The 25,735-nt window shown below is 47.2% G+C and overlaps 1 protein-coding gene and 1 long non-coding RNA gene across 12 annotated transcripts in view; one reads left to right on the forward strand and one right to left on the reverse strand.

Annotated features, from left to right (window-relative positions):
* Positions 1–25,735, reverse strand: part of Daam2 (dishevelled associated activator of morphogenesis 2) — a 108,438-nt gene that overhangs the window by 74,180 nt on the left and 8,523 nt on the right. The window contains exon 2 of one of the 11 annotated variants that reach the window (XM_011246706.3): positions 20,666–20,742. The exons of 8 other annotated variants lie outside the window; for them this stretch is intronic. The gene's annotated coding sequence lies outside the window, so the exon portion shown is untranslated. Of the gene's footprint in view, positions 1–5,270; positions 5,389–19,456; positions 19,872–20,665; positions 20,743–25,735 lie in introns of those variants that run through there. 2 more of the 11 variants (XM_011246707.3, XM_006525087.4) reach the window with 2 other exon arrangements.
* Positions 22,510–24,271, forward strand: Gm52301. Its single transcript, XR_003952348.1, has 3 exons — positions 22,510–22,528; positions 23,974–24,111; positions 24,186–24,271. It is a non-coding gene; the product is annotated as a predicted gene, 52301 (long non-coding RNA).

Here is a 25,735-nt window from a genome sequence, read left to right on the forward strand (position 1 = left end):
ATAATGTCTAGCTGCCTTCAGTCTCCTCTCCTAAGGGTCTTAAGACAAGTTTTCAGACTTTTTAAAAAAGTGTATCTCTCCCCCCCCCCCCCCCCCGTTTGCATGTGTGTGTGCATGTGCCTGTCTGTTCTTGAGTGCAGTTCCCACAAAGGCCAGAAGAGGGCATCTGATCCCTTGGAATCGGACTTATAGGTGACTGAACCACCCAACAATGCTGCTGTAAACCAAACTTAGGTCCTGTGCAAGAGCAGCACGCATAGCACTGAAGCAGCTCTCTACCACCCCTAGAGGCAGGTTTTAAATAAAATTAAAACAAGCACATTTGCTTTCAGACAAAATAGACATGAAAAGCTTTTATAAAAAGTATCAACTCACTAATTTGAATTTTTAGTTTTCTACATTCTTTAAGCTGTTTGAGACCCTTCATCAACATCTTATCTACACTCCACTCCACCCCACCCCACCCTGCTCCCAGCTTTCCTTTACATCCCACTCAGCAATAAGAGGATCAGAGATTTCAAGCCTGCCAGGGTTACTCAGTCTTCTTCCTTCAAGAACATGGGCAATTTCAAAACCAGGCTGGATAAGCCCTGCCACGATAGAGCCTTCTGCCCACTACAAGGAACCAACTGTTCCCTTCTCCAGTGCCCCAGGCTTTGCCGTGCACTGTGGTCTGAATGTCTGTGGCTTCCTCAAATTCATCTTAGTTCCCAATATGATTTCACTCAGAGACAAGGCCTTGGGAGGTGAGTGGATCTCAAAGGCTGAGCCATCACAGATGGAATTAATGTCCCTCTGAGAGAGATCTCAGAGAGCTACTGTACCATGTAAGGACACAGTATGAAGACAGCTACCAATGAACTGGGAAACCAACCCTCGCCAGATATCAGATTGGCAGCCCCCTGCCAATTGGGCTCCCATGCATGCTTGTTAAGGTCACCGCCTTGGCAATTTATTATAGCAACTTGAACTGATGAAGGCAACATCCAGAGTTTGCTGTTACAACTGACATCACTCTAGATTTTAATTAATTTCATGTCCATACACTCTTCTATGCCAGACATCTATCCAGCACCAGGAATTTGTGGCGTAAGGCAAATATGATGGTAATAATAACAATAAAAATAATTTATAATAATAATAGTAGCAGTCATCGTTATTGTTGTTTGAACATATATATTTTCAGCAGTTACTCTTAAAGTTACTCTTTTGAACTTCCTAACAGGCTGCCTTAGAAAGGTATCAGAATCAACAGATACAAATGTTATAGGGGTGGATACAGTGTCTGGGTCCTTGCGACTTTGGCCTTTGGTTTAGCTAAAGCACTTCAAAGAGCTGACTAGGCTCTCTGCCCTTGTTTGTAGCTAGACCAGGCTGTTCTGATCCCTGGCCCCTGCCCTCTGCATGCCTCCCTAGCTTGGCTGTGAGCTTCCCTTTTAGCCAGGCAGAAGTACATCAGGCTGAGATGAAGCTTCCCAGCTGATATGTAGCACAGAATCTCTTTGCTAGTGCCTGATGCAGAGCCCAGAAGGATCCTTCAAGCCTCCTGGAGGAAAATTTTGTCACCAAACTCCAGCTGGACCCAAGCAGGCAGTTGTGCGCAGCGTTGCCACTGGGAGAGGGTGTGGAGCAACTGTACACGATGCCAGCACCAGAAGGGACTTCCGAGAATGTTGTGCATCAGCTCCACTTGAGAGAGCCAGGAAAACCAGAGCCCAGCCTGGGAAGGGACTTGTCAAAAACTCAGAATGAGATGGTGGCAAAAGGACAGCTGGCCCTGCATCCAAAAAGGACACAACAGACTGGGACGATATTAAAAGGGAGTCACAGAACTCCATCAATTAGCAGGAGGTTCTTTCGTGGCAGAAGTGGTATAGATGATTCCAAATGCAGCACCAGATAGAGAAAACATGGGATAATGCAAAGAACAGTGACAGACCTGGGGATCCAGATGAGTAAGTAACATACTTGCCCCACAAGCATGAGGACCTGAGTTCAAATCCCCCAGACACACATATGAGCTATGTAAGTCAACTGTGTCTGTAATTCTGGTTGCTAAGGAGGCAGAGACAGGAGGATGCTTAGAGCTCTCTGGTTAGTTAGTCTAGCAGAATGGATAAGCTCAAGTTCACTGAAACACTGTCTCAAAAAAAAAGTTGGAAGAAGTTTAAGGAAGGTACCTTAACCTTTGGCCTCCACTGGCATGTGAAATGTATGCGTGCACATATGCACATACCCATACATACACATTTAAAAACTAACAAATAGAAAGCAGAGGAAGGTTTCAATGGCAGTATTTGTGTTTGGTCCTCCAGGAGGCCAGGCCACAGACTCACAGATCCCTTCCTGCAGCTCTCCCTAAGACATGGGCCCGTGCATCTAAGTCTATGCTGAGTTCCACATTGGCTTAGCAGAAAGTGCTGAAGGTAATACCACCGAAGACTGCGGATGGCTATGTCCCCTCATCCCCACCTAACAAAATGTGTTCAGTTGTCTATGCTGGTTATTGGTGCTTAGTCATAAAGTCTTGGTTCAGGCACCAAGCTGACAGAACGTCCTGACTAATTTGTAGCTGAGTCCAGCCATATGACTAATTCTGCTCCATAAACTAAGAGTAGAAGTTGGAAATTGTGATGGTTCATTTTGTGTGTCAATTTGGCTATGCATAGGCCCAGACGTGGGTCAAACACGGGTCCAGATGTTGCTACAAGGGGACTTTTACACTGGATCAGCATTCTAATTGGAAGACTTGGAATAAGGCAGGTTACCAAAGCTTCAACGTAGCCATCTATGGGTCTCCAGTCAGCCACCACTGTGTAGGCTGATTTTATTAAGTAAATCTATACAGATTTTGTGATGGTTTGTATATGATCAGCCCAGGGTGTGGCCCTGTTGGAGTAGGTGTTTCACTTTGGGCATGGGCATTAAGACCCTCATCCTAGCTGCCTGAAAGCCAGTCTTCTGCTTGCAGCCTTCAGATGAAGAGGTAGAACTCTCAGCAACTCATGCACCGTGCTTGCCTGGATGCTGCCATGTACCCACTTTGATGATAATGGACTGAACCTCTGAACCTGTAAGCCAGCCCCGATTAAATGTTGTCCTCATAAGAGTTGCCTTGGTCATGGTGTCTGTTCACAGCAGTAAAACCCTAACTAAGGCAGATGGGTAAACAGCAGCTTCTATTGTCTCGGCTCCTTTAGAGAAGCTTGACAAACTCAAGAATCCTCAGAGACATAGAGCTTTCCATTGGCAAATTAGAAGTTTCTGTTCACCTTCTCTCCTGGGCACTGAGCACCAGATCTAATTGGAGATTAGGGCAATGCATGACCCTTGTCTTTATCCTATCAGGGCACCTATGATCTTACAGTATGAGGTCACACATGGTCTCATTTAATCTTTATGACAGGTGCCCTGACGGGATCAGAAGTGTCAGAAGTGAGACCGGAACAGGAAATGTGGTGTTTGAGGACCTTGTAACTCTTCCCTTTCTAGGTGGGATTTGCCCACGTGTTCTTGAAGGGCTAGCCAGGCTATCCCAGCCTCCATTTCTAGATAGGTCAGGCCATCAGTCTCTTGGGTATAACCGTCATCCACTTTAAAGTAACATCTGTTTAAGAAGTCTCTGTTCCTGAGTGAATATCATGAGCAGACCCCTGCCATCATTCACAAGGAGATTGATAGCATGAGTAAGAATTAGATGTCTTGTTGTGTCACAAGTCCCTGGAATGTGGGGCTTGTTCGTTAACCAAACGTAACCAACCTCATCCTAACCGACAGGCTGGTTGTCTTATTGGAAATATGATCATGTAGAGACATCCAAGAATGTCACTCACCACAGGTATATGTCTGTCTGTGCCTTGTGTGAACTGGAATCCCTGGGGCACAAAAGAGGGTGTCAGATTCACCGGAGCTGGAGTTACGGGCCGTTGTGAGCTACCCAGTGTGGGTACTGAAAAATGAACTCAGGCCCTCAGGAAAACCAGCAAGTGCTCTTAACCACCGATCCATCTCTCCAGTCCCCCATCAAAGGATTTTGATCTCAGAGTCCACAGCCCTTCCTCCAACTGCACGGCCTCTTTCTCTGTTTGTCTTGTGGGCCTAGGAGTCTTGGGCCAGAATCCAACCACAGTCGTATCAAGGCCACCACTGTACAATCTCAATGGCGGAACTTGCCTAGGACATTCTCCGAGTTCTGCTGGGGACTCTGACCTGGATCTGGAATGAGAAGCTTTCCAAAGAACAAAATTTTCCACTCGGACAAGAATGTTAAACACGGTTTAAAAAAAAAAAAAAAAGAAAAAGAAAAAAAAAAACCACTTGGTACTAGAAACGAGTTGTTGAATATTTATAAACCCAAACCAAAGGCCATTCCCCGTGGGATTTCTTGCTGCATGAGGAGGGTCAAGAGGACCAGAAAGGGATCTAGACACAGAGCAGGCTGTCTTCAGAGGGCTTAAGTGGAGCCCTGTGGGGATTGCATCCGCCCAACACACAGGCTGCTTCTTGGAAGTCAAGAGCGACCCAGAGATAGCAGGCACCCTATATCTTTCTTATCAGTGGATACATCCTGTCCCCTAATCTTAAATACACTGCAGAGATAAACTCTGGGGCAGCATAAGATGCCTCAGGCCCCATTTATTATAGGAAGAATTTAGCTTGCCATGGCTCCCAGCAGGGAGTGCTTCTCCGTCACATTCCCCTCCCCATCCCTACACACACTCCCAGTGGACACTGGTAAATGTCTGGAGATGTTTTAAACTGTCACAACTACAGAATGTTCTATAATCTCTGGTATACAAGATAGAGATGTTACTACTAGTTATTTCACAATGTGCAGGTCAGCTTCCTACCCACCATGCACTACAAAAATTATCTGGCTCAAGACTAAACATTCTGATTGAAAGTAAATCCCATTATACACACACACACACACACACACACACACACACACATACACATACACATACACATACATATATATCTGCCTGTGTTTGTCTTCCCAGAACTGGTATTGCAAACATGCACTACCACATACAGGGTTTTCTGGGAGTGCTGACGACCACATCCAGTTCCTGGTGCTTGCATAGCAAGCACTTCAGCAATTGAGAATGCTCTCCATCCAGTCCTAGACCCTTGTTTTTGAGTGTATAAAGGTTAGAATATTTAGAAAATGATATCCTTCCATGGATATCACACACACACACACACACACACACACACACACACACACACACACCACAACTGACCACACTGGAGAGCATTCTACCAACCTGTATGGTTCATAGCAATAGGAGACAGATGTCATGGCTGCTGTCTTTTCTTCTCTAGGGATGACCAGAATGGGGGCTTCGTTGCTTAGAAGCTGTCTTTAGGTTTTGAAAGTGAAAAGAAGCATGGTTTAGGAGGTGAACTTGGGAACAAAGAGCCCCTCACTATCAGTGCGATAAACAGAAGTACTTGTTTGTTGAATTGCTGGCGAGCACTGAAGGAAGGGAGGAGGAAGAGGGCTGAATGCCATGCCTTTTGGCCCAAATCCTGTCTTAGAGTAAAGATGTCTAGTATCTGCTTTCAAATTGTTTGCACTGCTATAACATAAACACTGTCAGTCTCACTCCCAAACCACTGTGAAGTTAGTTACGTTCCTAAAGCTCTTAGGCTGGGCGAATTGTGTGTGTGTGTGTGTGTGTGTGTGTGTGTGTGTGTGTGTGTGTGTGTGTGTGCATGTGTCTGTAAGTCAGGGAATGGAGCTTAAATTCCACTATATTGCAGAGAGAGAGAGACTTTGCTTGAAACAAGACCATTTATTGTGAGCTGACTATGTGTCGGGTGCCATTAAAGTAATCAGCGTGCACAGCTCTTTGAACACTCTTTATTAGGAGCAAGAGGCCCGGGAGAAGGACGTCTGCACATCAAAGAGGGACAGTCACACGGAGACAGAATGAAAATCCCAGAGTTCTTCCTCCTGAGCAATGCTCTGAGCCGTCTCTCCAGCCCTACCTAATACTCTTAACTTGACAGAGTGGGAACCCAGAGGAGGGTATCAACTACCCCCTTCCACTGTGGGCTCGAGAGCCCAGTGATTCTCAGGCCTCCATGGATACCCGGACTCTCCAAGAGCCTGTTGGTGCTCGAGCTGCTGGGCTGCCTCCTCCCATTTTAGTTCTCTAATGACAGAGGCCCTAAAATACCCACATTTGGAGAACTCTGTCCTCTGCTTACAGTCCTCTGTCCTCTGCTTACAGGGGGACAGGATTCAACTGACTAATTCCAAAGCAGGTCTCGTCGAGTGGCCTGGGATCATACTAGGAGTTATTGGCAAGCTTCAGTTAGTACAAGCTAAAATGAGAAGGATGGAGGGGGAGGAGAGTGATCAGCACACAGGATCCAACTTGGAAGACTTCCTGGAAGGAAAGCCTTGTGGTTAGAAGTGATAGTGCCATCACTACTACATCCTCTAACCTACCCCATACACACTCTGGGTGGCAGGGTTCGGCTTGCAGCTCCCTCACTTAGAGGACCACAACGTCCCAGAGTGATCTGGCTTTCCAGTGCCGGGATGCTAAACTCATTATATACACTGACCCCTTTGGCCTGAGAAATTTTATTTCTTGGGTTTATGAGTATATGAAACAGGCAGACAAACCAAACATTTACTGATATGTTTAGTTTAAAGCTATTCTTTGGGGGGGGGTTGCTGAGAGATAGCTCAGTGGGTAAGGGGATCTTGCCATCTGGTTATATAAGCCAGACAACTCGAGATGAGTCCTCAGACTTCATGTAAATGAAGAGAGACTAAATCTACATAATGGTCCTCTGACCTCCACAAGTGTGCCCACCCCACCCCACATACACACATATACACACACATATACATAATAAATCAGATAGGTAGATAGACAGATAAATCAATTGATCGATCTTGTGGTGTGCATATCATTTCATTACTCATTAAAGACAATGCATATCTCCACACTAACAATATGGAACGTGTCTCTGCTAATTTTGTCAACTTGGCACAAACTAGAGTCATCTGGGAAGAGGGAACCTCAGCCGAGGAGTTGCCTCCATCAGATTGGCCTGTGGAGTGTTGTCTTGGTTGCCTGTTGATTTGAGAGAGCAAAGACTGGAAGGGGTTACTTGTCTTATGTTAGGCTGCACGGTCAAGAGGGGGGATATAAAAGTGTATAGAGACTAAAAACCCAGACTCCTTCTAATCTCAGGGATATAGGCTTGCAAGGTATTTTTTCTAGTGGTGTTCTATTTTTTTCCCAACCACAGCTTCCTCTTTCTCTTTTCCTCCCAGTGCCCCCCAACCTTCCCTCTGCCCCCCCCCCCATCCACTCATCCTCAATTTCTCCTCAGAAAAATGCCAGGATATCAATCAAACATTGCATATCAAATTGCAGTAAGATTAGGCACCTCCCCTTCTATTAAGGTGGGATAAGGCAACCCGATAGAAGAAGAGGGGTCCCAAAGAGTCAGAGACAGCCCCTGCTCCCACTGTCAGGAGTCCCACAAGAAGACTAAAGTACACAGAAGTAGAAGACCTAGGTCTGTCCCATGCAGGCTCCATGATTGTTGGCTCAGTCTCTGTGAGCCCCTATGAACCCAGGTTAGTTGATTCGGTCTGTTCTCTTGTGGTGTCCTTGCCCCTCTGGCTCCTGTGATCCTTCCTCCTTTCTTCTGCAGGATTCCCTGAGCTCTGCCTCACGTTTGGCTGTGGGTCTCTGCATCTGTTTCCATCAGTTGATAGATGACCATTGGATTAGACACCAATCTATGAGTATAGCAGAGTATCATTAGGCATCATTTCACTGACATTTTTTTTGCCAGTCATGTTTGGTTCTATCCTAAGTCTCTGGGCATCCGATGTCTGTGACCTGACCTGCCAGGCGGTGTCAGGAGTGGGTTCCCTCTCATAAAGAGTCTCAAGCTGGACCAGCCATTGATTGGCCACTCCCACAATTTCTGCATCACCTCTTTACCCTAGCAGGACAGATTGTAGGTCAAAGGCTTTATAGCCAGGTTGGTATCCTGATCTCTCTGCCAGTCTGTTCAGGCTCTGGGTCTCTCATTGCTAGGAGTCTTAGCTAGGGTCACCCTTGTAGACTTCTGGGAGTTTCCATTGCACTAGGTTTCCAACTTGTCCCTGAGATATGACCCCCAATTCCAGTTGTCTCTTTTAGTAGTTTCTCCCTCCCCTCCCCCACCTGATACATTTCTATATCCATTCTTCTGTTGAGGGGTATTTAGGTTGTTTTCATCTGCTTCTAAGCATTTTCACAACAGTACAGGAGTTGACTCGAGAGGACACAATTACAGGAGTCAGTCCTGTCCTCCCACTGCATGGGAGATCGAATCCTTCAGGGAATCCCTGAAGACTCATCAGACTTACAGTAAGCACCTTTCCCCATGGAAGCCATCTTGTGGGCCTGAGTTTTGCTTCTTATAATCAAGAGGGAATGGTCCCTTTATAGAAATCCCCCTCACTCTCCTAGAGCTTTTTGTCCCTGTTGCTTTTCTCTACCCCCACATCCTCCCTGCTTCCTCTTGGCACCCATCCTCTTTCTCTGACTCCTGTATGTAGATGGAAGGCTGCACTGAACCTGCTCTCTGGAGCCTCTGGTCTCAATCTACCTCACACCATCATGCTGAGCTGCTGGGGTGTGCGAAAAGAGGTTCCTCTCCACAGAGGGGCAGCCTGCAGGTCACAACTTACTTTTACTCTTGGGATTTCACAGCTACCTGAGATGACTCACAGAGACTTCCTCATGCAATGGGCATGAAGTTACCATGGGTAACTACACAGAGAGTGACCAGGATGTAAACACAACTGTGTGCACACACACACACACAGCACACACACACACACACACACACACACACACACACACACACACATGCATACTCCCAGGCACTCAACAGTTCTATGAGATGCTGCTCCGTTTCAGAAGAAAATGCCACCGGGTTGGTTAGTGCCCTCAGACGACCCGGGAAGGCTAACTCTCATCTGTGGTTAGAGGGGGGGGGTTGGGCAGCTGGAGAAGGGGCTTCAGGAGGAGCCAATCCACTTCCTTCTGGCTCTGAAGTCCGCACTTATTTTCCTGGCCTGGATCACGGCTGCTTCCCAGAGTTGAGCCTTTCGCTGTCGTGGTAACACACGCGCTCCCCAAGAATGCCTAGCCATTCAATGAGGAATTCTTGTGTAGCTGAGATTCTTGGAAGTGAGACAAAGATTAATGAATGACTGGCTCCGCTCTTGTTCTGGAAACCCTTGAGGCTCCCAGCAGTGGGAGGAGGACGGGGGAGGCAGGGAAAGGAGACAGAGCTAAGGGTGGCAGGATGGATGTAGCATAGACAGTGCAAGTTACCAGCTAGTCCATGGCTGACCCCTCTCAGAAGTTGCCTGACTGAACAGCCATCAAGGCCAGGGCCTTCTAGTTCTAAGTCACAGCAGAAGCCAGGCAGCTGAAGTTCAAGTTCATCACAAATGGGGATGGTTGGGACCTACGGAGGTCATGGGGTCAGGCTCATTTTGCTTAGAGTTCCCCCTGGGCTGTTAGTTACAGGACTCTGGGTCAGTCACTTATACTCGAAGGACCCCAGTTTCCTTTTCTGTAAAATGGGCTCACAACCACTGCAGATGTACAGCAAGCGGGTGGTGTCCCAAAAATGAGCAAGTGTCCAGCTCAGCATTGGCACAGAGTAGGTTCTGAAGAACAATGGGAACTGTCTCGGAAGTTCTGGAGTAGAAGTCTTTAGGGCCCTTGACCTGAGTCTGTTGGATAGCCACGTGGCACAAGCAAGGAGGTATAGCTCCCAAGTAGGAGTCCAAGCTGATGTTCGTTCCTTCTGAACCTGCCTCGGCCCTTCTCCTGTGCTCTGTCACTCTGCCCCATGTGCTGCCCCCTTGCGCCATCACATGCTTGGATGCATGGTGTGGGAGTGCTGGTGAAGCCGCCCCATGCAATTTGTAAAGGCTCCCACAGGTTCCTGGAGCCTTCATCTTGAAGATGCTCAGAAGTGCCTGGCTTCCTAGTAACCAGACAGCATTTAATGGGAATGGGGGGCTCTGGGAGTTCTGAAACCTCGCTAGAGAAAGTGAAACCTAAGGGACCGTCCCCTGACCCCCCCACCGCAGCCACCCAAGTGACCTAGGGAAACAGACCATAGCCTTTGAGTGAAGGGGGGGGTAGTCTTTAGTCTAAGAGAAAAGGCAAAATATGAATGGAACAGAACTGAGAGCGTAGCAAAAAGAAAACAGACGGGGCTGGGCTGTGATTCAGTGCCAGCCTAGCATGTTCAGGACCTTGGCTTCGATGCCCAATGCTTCAGAAACCGGGCATGGTGGCACACCATGCCTGTAACCACTGCACTTAGGGGGCGGGGCTTAGAAGGTCACCCTAGGCCATACAGTGAGTTTGAGCTGGAGGAAAAGTCACTTCGTTTCTAAAGCCTCACACATGCTGGGGGGACAGGAGGTGATCCCGGGACCCAATGTCCATAAGATTCATCCAGGGAGACTCTGCAGGGAGGACAGGGCTGTGTAGAGCTGCCCTCCGACCCTCCAGTGTGAACCGCAAGTTCTCCCCAACAGCCCCCCACCACACCCCCACTCCCCACGCTTTGCCTGTGGCCTGACTGCGGAGAACAGGCACCTTTCCACTGGATGGGAATTTGCATAACCTCTGCATGGCAGCCATGCTGGGGTTCTGGTTACAGCAGAGGCTTTGAGGGAGATGAATGGCTGGATGGCCGAGAGGAAAAACAAACCCCACATGAGGTTCTCATTTTCTGTAGGCACGGGAAAACGGCCCTGTGGATCCAACTATAAATACCCCAGCTGCCACTACCACAGGATGAAAACACACGCGTGCACTTGCACGCGCGCGCGCACACACACAGAGGCACAGACAGACACAGAGAGATACACACAGACACGCACAGACACACACAGACAAGCACAGATACAGAAACACACACAGACACACACAGAGACACAGACAAGCACATAGACAAGCACACGGATACAACAGACACAGACAGACACACACACAGAGACACAGACAAGCGCACTGATACATACAAACACAGACACACACAGAGACACACACACACACAGACACACACGCAGAGACATATACACAGATACAGACACACACAGACAAACACACACAGATAAACACACACACACCATGCGCATGCATGCCTCCTCTCAGAGTTCCTGGACTAGAGAGAAAGATCAATGTTTTAAAGAACTGGGCTCTATGTTGAGGGCCTTGGCTTGAGGCCTGGTGGGGCCTCCTGCAAGGCTGGAGAAACAGCTCAGTGGGTAAAATGTTTGATGTGAAAGAGTGAAGACCTGTGTTCAGATCCCTAGAACCCACATAAAGAGGGACATGGTGGCTCACATCTGAAATCCCAGAACTCCAGTGGAGAGATGGGAGGAACGAGTGGGAGCTGCCGGAGAATCTTCTGGGTTAGAGAGACCTTGAGTCAGATAAAGTGGAAAGTGAAGACCCGCACCCAGGTTGTCCTCTGCCCTCCCCACGCAGGCTGTGACAAGCACACATGTGCATAGCCATAGAGCTTGGGGGGGGGGGACTCCCACATGGGTGACAGGAGTAAAACAACGGCCCTGCCCCAAATCCTGGGAACACATCTGTGGGCATGAGTGGAGTGGACAGAAAGGACTTACGGGATCTCCAACTGTAGCCTGTAGGTTACACGTGGCCACTATAAAGGTGGCCCAAGGAAAATCTCATAAACATCAAACATTATGCGATATTGAAATTTTAGAAACTCAACTTCATCGTGAACACACCTGGAGAGAGAAATAAAGAGTAACCTGCCTAAGTCACTCCATGACACCTCAGGTTGGGTCCCTAGAGGGAGAGCCCAAGGAAAGGGTTTGTACATGAGTGATTTATTGAGGAGATGCCCCTAGAAAACTCTAGAAGGACTGCAAGAGGAGACTAGAGGAATGGTGTCATCAACTGATGAGGGATGTCTGTGGCCAGGTTCTTGAGCAGTAACGGAGGACACAACCCTGGTCCCCAGAAGCAGCCTGCAGAGCGTAAGCTCTACCCCCAGCCCTTCCTGTGTGGTAACCAGCCTGAGGGTGCAGTCCAGGTGCAGGGCGGGAGAGTGATGGTGTCATACAGGCTCTTCTGTCTGGATGCCATCAGCCATGGCATATCCCCAACCCCTGAGGATGGGGGTCCAACATCTACAGCATCTTGTACACAGGATCCAGGAGCCCAAGCAGTTTGTGTATCCTACGGATGGCAATGCTTTGGGCTTCACAGGGCTTACTTTGCCTGGAATGCTTCCAGACTCAAGCTTCAGTGAGGGGTACATAGTGCTAATTGTCACCTATGCCTCTTCTCTCCTAGATGAGTGCACTTACAGTCCTGAGGACATGACATGCCAGTCTGAAAATGCCCACTTTCCCACCCCTGACTCCACCAGAATCTGGACCCTACTAGACTTTCCCAGTTTTAGCTCATTTTTGGATAGGACTTTTATAGAAGAGAGTAGGAGAGAAGTTAGCGGGATGGACTTTTCTGATACATTGTATTCTTTCTTCCTGCCTGGATGCAAATGAGAAGACGAGATGATGCAGCAATTTTGCAACCCTAAAGCAATAAGCAAAGACAAAAGAGCCATTCTAGTGATGGCTGGAGAAAGAGAGAGAGAGAGAGAGAGAGAGAGAGAGAGAGAGAGAGAGAGAGAGAGATTGATTGATTAATTAGCAGCTAGGAGGAGATGATGGTGCACACCTTTGATCCTAGTACTCAGGAGGCAGAGGCAAGCAGATCTCTGTGAGTTTGGGGCCAGCTTCATGGTTCTAGCCCAGCCAGAGCTACACAATGAGACCTTATCCACTTTTGAAAACCATTTGCTGCTGTTGCAGATGACCTGAGTTTGATTCCTAGCACCCATATTGAATGGCTCTCAATCATATATAATCCAACTACAGGGGTGGTCTGACATTTTCTTCTGGTTCCTTCAATAACACACACACACACACACACACACACACACACACACACACACCCCCCTTAATAAATCCCTTTTAAAGAGGGGTCCTAGGTCACTAATGACACTGAAATACTGGATAAGCCAAAGAAATCTAAAACCTAGTTGATAAAGTAAGCCTGATCGCGTTCGTAATCTTTGTGGCTAAACACAAACTCTGATATAAATCTCAAGAATTTGCCCTGTGGCTTGCATCTTAGGGAAAAGTCTCTGTGGATAAATACATGGGTAATAATAGTTTAGATACCCCCCACCCCCAAACAGTGCATTCCTCCTGACTTTCTTGGAACACTGGTGCTCTGTAGGGTAAGAGGAGACTGCATAGGATAATACTGCTTGAGCTGTCTAACCATTCTGCAAACCCACAGTAAGGAGCAACAGAGTAAATGACCCCATGAGATTTCTTTGTTGACCATTTATGAGCCTCCCCAGAGTGGGGCAGACTCCCACGCATGCTTTGCTATTGGTCCTTGGTCCATCACTGGGTGTTGCAGAAGGCAATGACCGAGAAGGAGATGAGGGCGTACTTCCTGGGATTCTGCAACTCTTACTCCTCTTCCAACCAAATGACTAGCTCTGACCTCCAGATAAAACACTGCTAAGGACCAAAAGTGTTTTCCATATTTGTGACAGTGTGCTAGACACTGTGCTTAGTGAGGGTGACCCCATAAAGCCTCCCATCACCCAGCGAGGAAGGCACCCTTATTCTGTCATGTTTACATGGGAAGACCATGAGGGCCATTGGGCGAGGTGAAGTGAATTAGTCCAAGTCACACAGCTATCAGGCCACATGATGGACAAGGGCTCGCTGTCTCCAAATCCACCTCTCACTCCTTTGGTGGCTTGATCCTGTAACAAGGGCCTGCATTCAGCTTGTATAATCTCAACTATCCCTTGCTTTTGCTAATCAAATGTCATTCTCTTTGGTCTGCACAGCAAACCTTGCTTAATGGATTTCAAGAGTCTCAAGGGTGGGCTCAGTATCCCAGGGGACTTCTGTCTTCTTTCTCTGTCCTTGCTATGGGTTGTAGAGAACATGTCTTCCCTCTGCAGGAACTCTGAACCCAGGCCACTTCTCCAAAATTTATCTGTCTTTTTGTTGTTTTGATTTGTTTGAGAAAGCATCTCATGTAGGCCAACTGTAGCTATCCTTCAACTGGCAATTGTAGCCTAGGCTACCTTTGAACTTGTGATAACTTCTTCTACACCCTACCCCCAACTGTTAAGATTACAAGCATGCGCCAAAAAGCCTGGATCATCGAAGTCTTCTTGGGAGGCAGGCAAAACTGGGATGATGGGGATAGGAGACATGGAGGGAGGGGAGATAAGAATGAGGTAGAGGAAGAAAGTCTGGGAAGCTGAGTGGTGCCACAAGAATTCCAAGCCACACATTTTCTCTTTAGACCAATGAAGTTCAGCATAGTTAAGTGTCTCTCAGAGCAGATTCAGAGCAGGACTCAAGCCCATACTGCCCCAGGAGCCTACCAGGCTTGGCTTCCAAACAGCATAGACCAAGGCATATGGCCGTAACCACATGATGGACTCTTTCCCTCCTGCCCCGACACCTGACTTTCTCATCTGAGGTTCTGGAAACCAGACAGTCAAAGCCCTTAGTGCAAGATGCCCCAAAGATATTCAGAAGGACTCAGAAGGGATGGTTTTAGGCTAGGAGGAAGGCTCAGTGAGGAAAATACTTGACTTATAGGCAAGTGTACCCAAGTTCTATCCCCCCAGACTGAATATATATGTGTATATTTCAGTGGTATATGCATGTAATCCCAGTGCTGTGAATGGGAAGATAGGCAGGTTCACAGCCAGCCAACCTAGCCTGATCAGTGAGCTCCAGGCAAGTCAGAGAGCCTGCCTCATAAGTTAAGGTGGAAGGCCCTTGAGGAACAAGATCTGAGATTTTCTTCTCATCTCCAAAGCACATACCCCCTCACACATTCTCATGAACACATGTACACACACACACACACACACACACACACACACACACACACACCAAACACAAGACTTCACACTATGGCTGGTCTTTTGTGCTGCAGTGCATTTAGAAATAGACATTTGTGTGTGCCTCTCCATCCACCCCCTACCTCTTGCTGAGACACTCTAGGCAGCAAAGCTCTATGGAGAGTACATTCCAGGTGTCTGGCCCTGAACAGAGGGACTTGACCTGCAGGAAGCCTGCAAGCTGGCTGTAGAGGCAAGAGAAAGACCCCAGGGGAGTAATTTCCCATTTGTATTCCACCAATCATTGAGCTTGGGCCATGTCCTGTGGTCTTTAGCACCATTGAAAGGCTACCACTCATGGCTCCAACTGGTACAGGGCTCTGGAAAATGCTTTCTCAAAGCTCGAATCGCGTAGAGCAGGAGGACCGTAGGAGCTTGCAGTGGCTCCTCCTTCCTTTCCTCCCTGTCTCCTCCCTGTCTCTTTGCAGACAGTCTGTTCATTATATTCTTATCAGTGATGTCCTTTGGGGAGTGTCTACTATGTTCTGCCTGATACAGTCTGCAGAGACAACATCCATTCTTAGAACAACCTTACTTGCAAGATCAGCTCAAACAAGTTCCAATTTCACACACCTTCCATCGTTTTTTTTGTTTTTGTTTTTTTGTTTTTTTTTAAATTAAGGTGAAGTATATGTTGTAGAAATAAGCAGAATGCAGACAGGAAAGCCACCCACATCTCTAGTCCGCAGAGCAGGTACCAGCCCACTGACTGGGGCTCACTGCTGTAGAGCTGACAGCTGAAGGTTCAAGGCAGAAGCTGCATAGTAAAGTCCAGGGTCACTCCAGGCTACTACAGGGAGTGGAACTTGGATTGGGCTCAGTCTATATCCTGAGGGAGAAGCAATGTCAGCAGTAGTAAGGTGCATACAGGGCTTTGGACCTGTTGTGTTGTTGCCAGAGGAGAAGCCTGCCTGACTCCGAGGCCAAGGAAAAGAAAGCAAACAGTTCCCGGGGGAAGGCACTGTGCCACTTCAGGCACAGGGCCCTGGCTGTACACAAAGGAAAGTCCTCAGACTGGGAGCAAGCTTCCTGAGACCAGGCAAAGAGAAAAGGAGAAGGCTTCGCCACCTTAGAGGAACAGCGAGCAGCTGTCTGCTGATGTCCAATGTGAGTCTGGAAGAGACTGCCATGCAGGGCTGGGGCGGTAGCTCAGTCTGTAAGAGCCGGACATGCAAGCAGGAAGACCTGTGTTGGCATCTCCAACACCCTTGTAAAAGTGGGGTGCGGTTATGTGTCTTTATGACCGCAGAGCTGGGGATGGAGTAGGGCAGAGACAAGAGGATCCATAGACTGGTTTGTGACCCACGCCAAACTGATGAACTGTGAGTTCACTAAGAGACCCTGCCTCAAAAAAAAAAGTAAGGTGGAGGGTGATAGATCAAGGAAAACACTTGAAGTTATCCACCTGCTTCCTCACAGACACACATACAGATGCACACAGCCCTACACACACACACACACACACACACACACACACACTGACAGACAGACAGACAGACAGACACAGGCACACACATCAAATAAACATTCATGGTCTACCATTCTGTATAGGAAATACAATGTTACTGGTATAAACAGCCTCTCCCTGGATCTTCTCACCTTGTTTTCCAGAGGAGGGGGGTCCCTGTCACTTCTCAGACATTTGTGATTATTCACCACTATCATTTAAATGTGTCTTGTCATGGTCTCATGTGTCACAGCTGGTGGCACTGTTTGGGGGAGGTGACCTACAGGGCAGATGTGGGTCAGTGAAGTGGCAGAGAGGGCTTATGGGCTGCATCTGTTTCAGTTGTGAGCCAAGCTCTCTGATTCCTGATTTTCTAGGATGTGAAAAAACATGGCCTCATTTCCAGGACACTCTGATCAAGGCCACTTCAGTGGTCATCTGTCCTCACCAGGACACACTGTGTCTCCAGAAACTGTGAGCGGAGATGACCCTCGTCTCCCTACTTCAGTCTCTCCTGATATCTATTTGATCACAGCTCCATGAAAGCCAATAATACACTTTCCAATACAATTTTACACCTCAATTACCCACATAAACATTAGAGAATCAGCAGAGATTATTTTGCCTAATGTTAAAGGGACCGCCAATGGCTTGCTCCTGCATCCTGTTTGTTTGTTGCATTGATCAGAGCTCAGTAGCATGTCTGAGGTCCTCATTTGAAAAGCCTGTAGTTTATCATATTCCATTACGTATTAGTATCAAATTATTTAGCCAGTTTTCAAGGGGATGGCAGACACTTGGGCTGCTTTTGTGCTCTTAAAACTATGCTGTAAAGAGTGTTCCTGAACATATCTCCTTTCCCACATACATTAAAATTTCTCTAAACTTAAATTGCTGGGCTAGAGGCTAAGTACATTATCAATTTCAATAAAGAGTACCAAATTGCCTTTCAAATAAAATGTTCATATCGGTTTAATAGCATCCTCCATGGAAAGAGGTAATCATTTGCTCTATATCCAACATACAGCTATATAAATTTTCTATCAAATTAATATATGGAACAGGTCTCCTTGTGCCTTGTGATTTAAAAAAATTTTTTTTTAATGTATTTATTTTACTTTAGGTATATGAGTGTTTTCCTTGTATGTGTATAAGTGCATTGTGTTGGTGCCCAGTGCCTGCTAAGGATGGAAGAGGGCATCATATCTCCAGGAATTGGAAATACAAGCGGCCCTATGGGTGCTCGGAACTGAACATCGGGTGATGGTCTGCAAGAATAAGCGTTCTTAAGGCAAGTTTCCAGACCTGTGTTTTGTGATTTGAATCCATGTGCTTCCCTGATTCCAAGTCAGCTTGGGCATCTTCTCGTGCAATTACTCGTGCATAGCATCAAGTTAGTGTTACTTCCATTATTTGTAAAGCCTCTCTCTCTCTCCCTCCCTCTCTCTCTCTCTCTCTCTCTCTCTCTCTCTCTCTCTCTCTCTCTCTGTGTTTGAACTTGCTTCTTCATTGGAAAATTTAGAGAGCCTTATGGATAGAGGTGAAGAAACAGTGCCTTTACATACTGTCTGGAGACAGAGAGCTTGTCGCTGAGCTGTTACCCCAGCCATGAATCCCTGAGAACAGAAATCTCAGCTGTTCCCAGACAATGTGTGGCATGTCTTTTCTGTAGACCTCATTGGCCTTGTCTATAAAGAGCTCAGGGTGCTCTCCTGGAGCCCTCACTGGTGAGACACACTCTATGGAATCAGGAACAATGGAGCCACAAGAGCTACTTGTCCATCTCACTGCTGATGGAAGCACCCGTGTCTACCACTGCATGGGGGTAAAGTTGCTCCTCCCACAGCAGCTGCCTGGAAGTGACAGTACTGTCATCTACAAATGATCAAAGAGAGAGTCAAGATGCCTTCAATTTAAGGTGTCCCCCACTCTGACTCCTGGATCCTTCTCCTGTGGCATTTTCGAATACTTTAAAGACTCATTCGTGTATGAGATCCTGGTACAAGGATGGTGGTGAATGTACGTGTAGTAGGGATGTGCACCAGAGCAGACCCTCATGTCACTCCCCTTCATAGCTCCAGCAGACACGCTGTCTGTGTGGCCTGGGAGGAGGTGCTTCTAAGTTTAATGGTTAAGCAATAAAGGAAATAAAAAGCGTCACTAGTTCAGCATGTAGATGGCACCTAAAATATACCTTGGGGTGCCTTGTTCCCATTAAGTCCTGCCTAATTTCTCTTGGAACCTAGAATCCTGAGCGAATGAAAACCTAAATTAATAATAATAATAATAATAATAATAATAATAATAATAATAATAATGTAGGAGGTATATTCTTCACCCTGAAGCCATTCTGAATACATTTCTTCTTCTTCTTCTTCTTCTTCTTCTTCTTCTTCTTCTTCTTCTTCTTCTTCTTCTTCTTCTTCTTCTTCTTCTTCTTCTTCTTCTTCTTCTTCTTCCTCTTCTTCTTCTTCTTCTTCTTCTTCTTCTTCTTCTTCTTCTTCTTCTTCCTTTTCCTTCTTCCTTCTTCCTTCCTTCTTTCTTCTTTCTTCTTTCTCCTCCTTCTCCTCCTTCTCCTCCTTCTCCTCCTTCTCCTCCTCCTCCTCCTCCTCCCCCTCCTCCTCTTCTTTATCTTTATCTTTTTCGGAGAGCAAGATGTCTCAGCTCAGCAAGGAAAAGCTCTTGCCTGGTAACCTGAGTCCAATCCCTGTGTCCCACGCGATAAAAGGAGAAAAAAGGAGGAAACGAACTCCAATAAGTTGTGCTTTGATCTCCATGCACGTGCACCCCTTCACACACACCACAAAATGAATAAAATTTAATTTTAGAATTTATACCTTCTTGCTTGTGTGATATGGCATATGTGTTCAAGTGTGCTCACACATAAATGATAGCATACACATGCCACAGCACACATGTGGAGGTCAAAAGACAACCTTGGGTGTCAGTCCTTACCTTCTGCCTTGTTCCAAACAGTGTGTCTTCGTTGTTCACTGCCCTGTAGGCCAGGATACCTGGCCTAGGAGCTCCTGGGGTCACTTCTGTCTTCACTTCCCAAGATGCTGGCGGAGAGCTGGGTTTACAGATGTGTGCTACAGCATACTGGGCTCTGAACTGAGGTCCTCACGGTAGCACAGCAAGTGTTCCCATGCCAAGCTGTTTCTTCAGCCCATCCTGAGTCCTTGAACACGTTGATTCACTCTTCCTTTGACGGTTCATAGCAGGACGACCACCAGTTTGCAGGCAAGGGAACAGACTCTGGTCCTGAGGCTGCCCTCCTAGTGAGTGGCTCACTTGAATTCCATTCGTTAGACTCCTGGAATCTGCAGTGGAGGCCCTCAGCTCTACAGAAGCTCCTGCTAAACACAGCCAAGCCCTCCCATGCCTATCGCTGTTCCAGAATCTGGTGGAACACAGCTGTGGAGTTAATAAGAAAGTAATTCCCCCTTTCATCTTTATCTCTGACACACGTCAAAGCCCGAAGGCCTTGAGAAATCTGCTGATTCCTTTTTTTATTTATCAGAAAGAGCTTCCAGTCCCCAGGCTTAGCACATACACTGTCCCATTCAATCAGCACATGGTAACTGGCATCTGGCTCCTCCTCACGTGACCAATCACAACCCTTAACAGCTGAGAATCAACCAAGCTTCACCGGTGTACCTCTCGCTGCTCCCTGACCTGACATAGTTTCGTTCTGTCCTCTGGGGTGACCATTGCTCCCATTCCACGTGTGACTAAGACTGAGGCTGAGGAAGGCTCAGTGGCTCCTAGAACACTGGTGAGTTCTCAGAAGGCAGAAGTCCATTTACCTCGTGGTCCTGAGTGCCAACATCCACATCCCACTACAAATGTATTAACCCTGTATCCTTTGCCCTTTATGCATGCACGTGCGTGCACACACACACACACAAACACACACACACATACATAGACACAAGTGGTTGATTTTTACTAGACTAGTGGAATATTAGTAAGCTCAGAAAAAGGAAGTGATTGTGCCTATGCCCTCATTCCCTGCACATAGATGGATGAAGGAGAAAGTAAAAAGAGGAACATGCATGGATAAAAGTGTCATGCAGCCCCCAAGTGTCCCCAGGAGCTGGCTGGGTGTCTGCCCACATGCTAGTGGTTATCAAGGCCATGGTGGCTAACACCAATCCTAACCTTCCAGATTCTTCATTGGAAGATGGACCACCAGCACAGGGGCCTCTGACAGGGAGAACAGCTCGTCACAGTTTCATCTGGCAGGAAAAGGTATGAAAAGAGGAAGAAAGCCAGACTCAGTCTGAATAGGAACAGAAAGCATTGCCATCACCCCAGACCGATGATAGGGGTTAAAATTAAGCTATAGAGGACAAGGGATGTGGCTCAGTTGCTTGAGTGCTTGTTTAGCATGTATGAAGCCCTGGGTTCTATCCCTGGCCCTTCAGAAACTCGGCATGGTGCTCCACATATGTAACCCCAACTCGTGGGAGGAGACAGGAGGATCACGAGGACCAAGATCACTGTGTAAACAGGGATGCCCTCCATACTGCCAGGGCATGAACATGCATTCCAATGCACTGAGGACTATCTCTGTTTCTGTCTGTTTGCCCACTGTCCTGTCTAGCTAGCACCCCTTCTACTCTTAAGAGTTCCAGTGTAGGCAGCAAATTACATGCTTGCCTTTGCCTTCCAGGAAATTCATGACTTTCTCCAACAGCAATTTAGCTTCCCAAGGCCATGGACTTGCCTTATTTTGGCTCCTCTTTCCACACTATCTCCTCTTACAGTCTACACAGATCCCAAGGAGACAAACCTCATGGAGCTCCTAAGATAAAAGAAGCCCCCCCCCCCCCAGGGCTCTTAAAGTCTCCATGGTTTCAGATTCCTACCCTGACTGCCTATATGATTTAGGCAAAGCCAGTGAAGGGCCTGGCAAAATCATTCAGGAGGTCAACGTAAGTGCCACTTAAGCCTGGCAACTGGAGTGTGAGTCCCTGACGCACACAGTGGGAGGAGGGAACTGACTCCTAAATGTTGTTCTCTGACATCCACATGTGTATTGTGGCATACACAAACACACACATATGCATACACACACACACACACACACACACACAAATATAGGGAGAGAGAATGGGAGAGAGAGTGGGGTGGAAGACAGAGACAAGAAGGGGGAGAGAGAGAGAAAGAGAGAGAGAGAGAGAGAGAGAGAGAGAGAGAGAGAGAGAGAGAGAGAGAGAGGAGAGGAGAGGAGAGGAGAGGAAAGGAAAGGAGAGGAAAGGAGAGGAGATGGGGGAGGTGGGGGAATACTCAAGTCTCCTCATCTCAGCTTCAGGCCCCTCATCCATAAGACAGTATGAGTATATTCATCTCATACGTTTGCTGCAAGGATCTAGTTAAGTAGAGAAATGAACACCAAGCACCACGCCTGCTGGAGAGGGCCGCCTCGTGCAGGCTTCTCGGAACATGAAGGCTCTCATCCAGGAGGAGTGTCAAGTACCCGCACTGCCAGCTTGTGCCTGTTTCTTAGTCTTGAAGGCAATGGAGGGACTCGAGGGATGGTTCAGAGGCTAGGAGCACTTGCTACTCTGGCAGAGGACCAGGTTCAGTACCCAGAAGTCACACTGGCAGCTTACAACTGACTGCAAACCCAGCTGGAGAGGATCTGACACCCTCTTCTGGATGCTGTAAGCACCTGTGTTCACGGATTTGTACCCATAGACAAATATACTAATTAAATAAAAGAGTAAAATATGGAAAATGCAGAACAAGTCCCTATCTCCCAGTGCAGACTACTCAGTCCCAATGAGCCAGCCAAGTCCACTCCCAGGGACACACCAACAAAATTGCTTCTGCATGTTCACAGGACAGCAGTGTGAACATTCAGCAAAGCGAGTCACGGCAACCTCAAACTTGGAAGCCATGCACGTGCCCGACAAGAGAAAAGTGAATAAACTGAGGGATTTCTCCACCCTGAGTGAGATACCCCACACCACTGAGAACACACCATCTACGCTTTGGCAAGCAGAAGAAGCCAGAGTTGTGAGTACCTGCCATGTGTGTCTGTTTCTAAGAAGCTTGTGACCAAGAAACACTATTTCACAGTGCAAGAAGTCAGAATGGTAGAAGGGACAGCGCCCAGAAATGACATACTCAATGTCTTCTTGGGAAGGGCACTCCAGAACGTCTTGCTGCTCGGTCTGAGCACTGACTACACAGGTTGTCAAACTCCTGAAATTCTACTCAACTCTACACTTGTAGACTCTATTTTCTAAATCACACAAAACTTTGGTAATGAGTCAATGTAACGTTTTATTGGTGTGTGTGTGTGTGTGTGTGTGTGTGTGTGTGTGTGTGTGTGTGTGCTGGTGTGTCTCGGCAAAACATTAAGGCCTAGATGGAATGTTAAGGCCTAGGTAGCTGTTACCTGGCTAGCCAGCTACTATAAGAAACTTTCTCATACTCTTTCTGCTGTTACTAAGAAACTTTCTCATGGCCTAATTGATTATATATTCTGTTATGTTCTGTGCCCTTGAAAACCAATCATGACAGAAGTCAATAGAACTGCATAGTATAGCTACCCACAATAAGTTTGAACCCAAACCACCCACCCAGCAGCACTTCCTGCACCTGTATATGGGCTTGTATGGTAGAAGCTGCCCCTGGGGTGAACCCCATAACAAGAGAGACACCTGCACCAATATCAGAAACTATTTGGAATAAGACTTTCACTTTAAGTAGTAGTTGAGTAAAGTTTAAGTTCCTAAACCCTCCCTGGGAACTGACATCCTACTTGACAGAAAGAGACACCTGATTGGCAAGTTAAGACATTAATGTTAGGCAAGTCCCACCCTGGGAGACAGGTTGGAACATGAATATTAGATAAGGCAAGTTTCCTGCTACAGTTGGATACCCCAGTTGGATCCCCTATCCCTAAATCCTGATTGGTAGAATAACTTGGCACAGATGTTTGTAGATGTTAGGCTTAAAAAGCCCAAATTGTGTCCTTGATTAATCAGTCTTGGGGTGTGGTGTTTGGTAGACCATCTCTATTTGACTGAGCTCTGTGTCTGAGTGGTTTGTACAGTGATTCCAGATGCCAGTAGTGTGTTCACCCATACCTGCTCATATAGAGGTCATAGGGCACCACCAGGAGTCTTTGTTTATTGTTCTCCACCCTAAATTTTGATTCCGTGTCTCCCTGAATCTGGAGCTCCCCTATTCCTCTCGGCTATCTAGTCAGCAAGTCCCTGGGATTCCCCTGGACTCTGACTACACCACACCAGTGCTTAGAGTTATACGTGTTTACCACCACACCCAGCTTTTAGGCGGGTGCTGGGGATCCAAACTCAGGTCCCCACAGTTTCTCACTGAGCCATCTCCCTAGCCCAAACTCTGAGAGTTGGGCTGACTAAGTAGGAAGGAGACGCTTAGTAAAAGTTAATGGGATACTTTATTTAATAAATATTTGCTGTTCTCTGTGCTAGACAACAATATAGACTGCTGAGCACACAGCTAATGAGACTGGTCTCGTTCATCGTCTTTACCTTCACCACCATCTTCTTCATCATGACCTACATCAGCACCAATACCAAGGCTTCCTACTGCTCCTCACTACATACAAGGTGTGGTTTTTCTTTCTTTTTTTTTTAAGGGCAAAAATGCATAGGCTTTATTTACATAGGACTCCACTTCACAGGGGAGGAGCTGGAGACCGAGCTGAAGTAACTTGTGCACGGCCACACAACTCATCAAGTGAGCATTACTGTTTTATGCTCTGAAAACCAGCCTTGCGTCCTTTCTCATAGTGAAGGAGTCTTGTCAGCTCCACCAGCCCCTGCTGCCAGTGAGTGGCTATGGAAGCCAGCATCTTTACCTTCATCCAGTAAGCAATGTAGAAGCATCAGTTTTGTCTCCGAATGGCAGAGCAATTCCCAGTTCTATCCCTATCCAGTCGCAATGTCTCACAGAGGTTGATAAATATCCTGGAAAGGGGAGCTACAGATGCCAGGGATGTGTGGCTCAGTTAGTAGAGCACTTGCCGAGCATCCAGGAAGTCCAGGGTTCAATCCCCAGCACTGGTGAAAGCCAGTTTCGTGATGCACACCTGTAATCCCAGCACTTGGGAGGGAGAGTCAAGAGGACCAAGAATTCAAAGGCCAGCCTGAGATACAAGAGACTCTGTCTCAAAATGAAAAATAAAAAATTTAAAAAAAAATGAGAGCTAAAAAGGTTAGTTCGTCTACTGCCAAAGCCCACGGAAACTGAATTAATTTCCAATTAACTTGGAAGCTATTTCTGGCTGGGGGAGTATTGACATACCTCCCCTCAGATCCCCCCTCACCTGGTGGCACTCTCTTCTCATCCTTCCTGGTCAAGAGGGGACATCAAGCTGGGGGCTGTGGTACCTCAGTGGAAACAAGGGAGTGTCCCCTGGGGAAAGTAGTCTGAGGGTGGGCGGTGAGTCCACGTCCACATCCCTGAGCTTGGCACATCAAGCTTACTTCCCTCAAATAAGCTTTGCTTTGGCACACAGGCTGGAGGAGTAGTGTACATAACCCGGCGGGTGGAATGCTCAAAGTGCAGACCAGCAGCCTGGATACTGGGCACAGAAAAGGCAAGAAAATAAGCACCCACAAGGAGTTGAGTCTGGCACAGAGATCCGCACAGGTGTGACATGAAAATTTACACAGCCAGGGGGGAGTTTGTACAACCCCATCCCCAAATCACCTCTTCCTCTTGCAAAAGCCCTAAAAAGGTAGAGACAGGTTCCCAAAGGCCGATTGATCTAGCCCCATCCCATATGCAGGCAGGACAGTAACCCAGCCATCTATCTGGTCATGGTCCTAACTACATAGACCCATTCCCCTCAGATGAGCTTGGAGGTGAGAGGTAAAGAAATTTGGCATTACCTGTCAAAGCCTTAGCTCAGCCTGCCTTTTTATTACACAACCCTGCAGAGAAACATCAGCTGGCTGTCACCAAGAAGGAGCTCAGAACAGAAAACATACTTTTTTTTTCATAGTGTCTAGCCACCAGTGGGATTGAGGGAAACACAAGTCCTTTCAAGACAAGTTCCTATCTGTTGTTAAAGTTTGTGGAGCTTTCTAGGCTCTGTGCTAAGTCATGGCATACATCACCTCCTCATCAACTATCCTGACAACCCTGTGAGAAGATGCTGCTATCGCCAACTCACAGATGACGTCTGTAGCTGGACCACAGACATCACCAGGTGAGAATTATTATTTA

This window comes from Mus musculus, chromosome 17, assembly GCF_000001635.26.
Source record: "Mus musculus strain C57BL/6J chromosome 17, GRCm38.p6 C57BL/6J".
Lineage (NCBI taxonomy): Eukaryota > Metazoa > Chordata > Mammalia > Rodentia > Muridae > Mus > Mus musculus.